At 53.8% G+C, this 5,000-nt stretch overlaps 1 non-coding gene across 1 annotated transcript in view; it reads left to right on the top strand.

Annotated features, from left to right (window-relative positions):
* Positions 1 to 3,894: 3,894 nt before the first annotated feature.
* LOC124621028 overlaps positions 3,895 to 5,000 on the top strand; it is a 1,910-nt gene continuing 804 nt past the window's right edge. The window contains exon 1 of the ribosomal RNA XR_006980518.1: positions 3,895 to 5,000. This exon is cut by the window's right edge and continues 804 nt beyond it. This is a non-coding gene — a ribosomal RNA (small subunit ribosomal RNA).

Below are 5,000 nucleotides of genomic sequence, written 5' to 3'. Positions count from 1 at the left end.
CCACCCCAACCGCCCAACTCGCAACTCCAGCGGATGAACGGCGGACTTTGCTCGCACTCGCAATGTGCAATCCACCTCTATAACGTGCGTTTCATTAAGAGGTATGTCCAATATGCGACATTCCCGCTGTCCCTATACATGAGCTGCGAGCTGTACCACTTACGAGCTACAGACGCGATCGCGTTGCTCTCTGTACGAATGCAGATGCTCAGCGGTCAGCTAGGAGGCGCTCCATCCATGTCGGTACCGGTGAGCGTTGCACTCGCAGTCGCAAAAACGTACGGCAAGTATATTACTCGGAAGAGTCAATGACAGTCCAAGCCCCCCTGCGTGGGAAGAGTCTTTCTAGGCAATGACCCACCGGAAGGGCGCAGCGTCCCCCACCCCCAGACATGTGACGTCACACAATCGGTATTGACGACTAGACTGATTCCTTATAATCATTTGCCATACACCGGTGGAACCTGCCGAGACGAGTAACTACATAGCGGGCTCGCCGTGTCACTAATGTACAGAGATACAACAGTTTCGACTGGAACCGGATTAAACGTATACACGGCGCTGATTAGTAATAGATAGAGCCATCAGAATACAGATAATGTATACAACTGTCCGTATACATGCTGAAAGACTCTGCTCACAATCACAACCACACGTCAGCCAGACACTCTTATCACGCACTACACTCTGCCTGTAACAGGCACACAGACAATATGTAAGCACCAGCATGGAACAACACCCAGTGCATCCTCTCCGCCACATTAGACAATCCACACTATCATAACCAGACCGGGAGGTCCACTCGGAAAACAGAATATCCCACCCTTCCGACAACCACCATTGCTCAGCTAAGCCACCAACACCCACACATGTCCTACACAGGGGTGCACCCAACATCACAATACTGCCTCCTGTCACAGCACACAAAGAATGGCAGGAATGAAAGAAACAGGTCTGCCACAAGCATGGAATCAGAGCGCCACCTGTCATGAGCCAAAGGTGCACCCTGACGTGGCAAATCAGATGATGCCGCAGGCATCCACTTACTATAATCACAATCAACAAACCGGCCGCCGCCCCCCCCCCCAAAACACCGTTCCTGGCAACAATGTGTACCTTAACCTAACCCATATTGTGCCTTAACCTAACCCATATTGTGTCTTAACCTAACCCATATTGTGCCTTAACCTAACCCATATTGCGCCTTAACCTAACCCATATTGCGCCTTAACCTAACCCATATTGCGCCTTAACCTAACCCATATTGCGCCTTAACCTAACCCATATTGCGCCTTAACCTAACCCATATTGCGCCTTAACCTAACCCATGTTGTGCCTTAACCTAACCCATATTGTGCCTTAACCTAACCCATATTGTACCTTAACCTAACCCATATTGTACCTTAACCTAACCCATATTGTGCCTTAACCTAACCCATATTGCGCCTTAACCTAACCCATATTGCGCCTTAACCTAACCCATATTGTACCTTAACTTAACCCATATTGTACCTTAACCTAACCCATATTGTGCCTTAACCTAACCCATATTGTGCCTTAACCTAACCCATATTGCGCCTTAACCTAACCCATATTGCGCCTTAACCTAACCTATATTGCGCCTTAACCTAACCTACATTGCGCCTTAACCTAACCTATATTGCGCCTTAACCTAACCCACGTTGCGCCTTAACCTAACCCACGTTGCGCCTTAACCTAACCCACGTTGCGCCTTAACCTAACCCACGTTGCGCCTTAACCTAACCCACGTTGCGCCTTAACCTAACCCACGTTGCGCCTTAACCTAACCCACGTTGCGCCTTAACCTAACCCACGTTGCGCCTTAACCTAACCCACGTTGCGCCTTAACCTACCCCACGTTGCGCCTTAACCCAACACACGTTGCGCCTTAACCCAACACACTTTGCGCCTTAACCCAACACACGTTGCGCCTTAACCCAACACACGTTGGGCCTTAACCCAACACACGTTGGGCCTTAACCCAACACACGTTGGGCCTTAACCCAACACACGTTGGGCCTTAGCCCAACACACGTTGGGCCTTAACCCAACACACGTTGGGCCTTAACCCAACACACGTTGTGCCTTAACCCAACACACGTTGGGCCTTAACCCAACACACGTTGGGCCTTAACCCAACACACGTTGGGCCTTAACCCAACACACGTTGGGCCTTAACCTGCTCTGTAATTGTCATACGACGCGTTAAATTAGTGTAGTGTTGCCTAACTGCAACCCCCGCAATATAGTTTGCTACTCGCACTGCCTGGTCCCCAGTGTATCGCTTCATGTTAAACACCTTGCAGCGATACACTGTAATGTGGATGGCAGCAGGACGTACATGCTCAATGCCCTTCGCAGTTGTTCATTGGCATTCGCATGGCGAAGCACTTAGCCTACGCTGTGGTACGGCCTGTGTCAACTGTCCGCTGATGTTGTACGTCCAAATCACACACTGTACTGCACATTGGTCCTCATGTACTGAATGATACATCGTGGTACATGTGACCGTACAACGACTGCGCCAACAACGGCGAACCATGCGGTCCAACTGTTGTGCACTCAGCTACGTGTCGTCTCCCTATAAGAGCCGGATTGCAGTGTGGTATGCCCTGGATGGCGATCAGCATGAGCCGTCTGTTGATGTAGTGGCGCGTGTTGTCAGACGTAGTCGTCTCTTCTCACACACCGTGACAGCATGGTGCACTGCGTTCCACATCTGCGACATGCGACAGAGGCCGGTTGACAGTCGTTCGCGCAATGGACATCGCATACGTACGGGGGCCACCTTCCACGTGTTCGCGAAGCGTGCACATGTTGTTGCGTGTATGTGGGCAGACATAGTGTGTCGTGACACCTGACACAGGCATGCAACAATCGTTGAATTTGCAAATGGCGATGGACGTCTACGTTTGCTGGTGACGTTACGCAAATGAACAACTGGTAAACCGTTGTGTTGCGGTTGTTCCCGCTAGAGGTAAATCAGTGATGGCGACGATCGGTTGAGCTACCAACCGGTTGTTTCAGCGATACCCACCATGCCCACGAACGTGAATGGCATCTGGGTGTGAAGCGATACGCGGCGGTGGCTGGGTGGGACCGGCCCCGGCCGGTGAGGGGGGGCCTCCCGGCGTGCTGGCCGCGCGGTGCGTGGGCGCACGCGCTACAGCCGGCTGGTGGGGGCGGCCAGTGGCAGGCGCGCCGGCCGACGGAGGCGGCAGGCGGCGCAGCTGCGCGCCGGCGCACCCTGCACGCGGCGCCGTGCGGCCAAAGTAGGTCCTCGCGGGCCCGGTGCGAAGCGCGGTGGACATCTGCAGTGTGCTGGTCCGATTGAGGACTGTGCGCGCTGAGGATGCGCCGCCGCCCGGCGCTCGGCGCCGCGACGCCGTCTGCTGCTCGGTCGCCTCTGCGGTTCTCGCAGGTGGTTTGTATCGCAGCTGTGCGGACGTGTTGGCGCGTGCGCTGTGCTGGGAGAGTTCGCTTCGGCACCCAAGTGGGGCTTTTGTCCTTCTGTGGCGCTGGCGTTGGAGCTGCCGGTCACCGTAGGTGGCGCGTGTTGTCTCCCGCCGGCAATGCCACGACAGCACGCTCCCGGGCCTCTGTCGGCAGCGGCAAGCTCAGTTGGGAGCACGGGTGGTTGCACCTAAAGCGTCTACTCGCCAAACTCCGGGCGATTGCGCCTCTCTCGAACCCGACCAAGTACTTAGGACGGCGCTGCGCGCCGCCGGGACCTGAGAGGGTTTCGAGGTGTATTGTGCAGGGGAGCTCAGCCTCCTCCTGTTTGCAGAATAATCGAGCGGACGCTTGCGTGTTCGCGCGGGCCCCCGGGACACACTCCCGGGCGGCCGGCTGCTCAGCTCTAGTTGACGCAGCTCCCTGGTTGATCCTGCCAGTAGTCATATGCTTGTCTCAAAGATTAAGCCATGCATGTCTCAGTACAAGCCGCATTAAGGTGAAACCGCGAATGGCTCATTAAATCAGTTATGGTTCCTTAGATCGTACCCACGTTACTTGGATAACTGTGGTAATTCTAGAGCTAATACATGCAAACAGAGTCCCGACCAGAGATGGAAGGGACGCTTTTATTAGATCAAAACCAATCGGTCGGCTCGTCCGGTCCGTTTGCCTTGGTGACTCTGAATAACTTTGGGCTGATCGCACGGTCCTCGTACCGGCGACGCATCTTTCAAATGTCTGCCTTATCAACTGTCGATGGTAGGTTCTGCGCCTACCATGGTTGTAACGGGTAACGGGGAATCAGGGTTCGATTCCGGAGAGGGAGCCTGAGAAACGGCTACCACATCCAAGGAAGGCAGCAGGCGCGCAAATTACCCACTCCCGGCACGGGGAGGTAGTGACGAAAAATAACGATACGGGACTCATCCGAGGCCCCGTAATCGGAATGAGTACACTTTAAATCCTTTAACGAGTATCTATTGGAGGGCAAGTCTGGTGCCAGCAGCCGCGGTAATTCCAGCTCCAATAGCGTATATTAAAGTTGTTGCGGTTAAAAAGCTCGTAGTTGGATTTGTGTCCCACGCTGTTGGTTCACCGCCCGTCGGTGTTTAACTGGCATGTATCGTGGGACGTCCTGCCGGTGGGGCGAGCCGAAGGCGTGCGACGCGCCTCGTGCGTGCTCGTGCGTCCCGAGGCGGACCCCGTTGCAATCCTACCAGGGTGCTCTTGAGTGAGTGTCTCGGTGGGCCGGCACGTTTACTTTGAACAAATTAGAGTGCTTAAAGCAGGCAAGCCCGCCTGAATACTGTGTGCATGGAATAATGGAATAGGACCTCGGTTCTATTTTGTTGGTTTTCGGAACCCGAGGTAATGATTAATAGGGACAGGCGGGGGCATTCGTATTGCGACGTTAGAGGTGAAATTCTTGGATCGTCGCAAGACGAACAGAAGCGAAAGCATTTGCCAAGTATGTTTTCATTAATCAAGAACGAAAGTTAGAGGTTCGAAGGCGATCAGATACC

This window comes from Schistocerca americana, chromosome 6, assembly GCF_021461395.2.
Source record: "Schistocerca americana isolate TAMUIC-IGC-003095 chromosome 6, iqSchAmer2.1, whole genome shotgun sequence".
NCBI classification, from domain to species: domain Eukaryota; kingdom Metazoa; phylum Arthropoda; class Insecta; order Orthoptera; family Acrididae; genus Schistocerca; species Schistocerca americana.
This window is presented reverse-complemented; position numbering and strand designations above follow the sequence as displayed.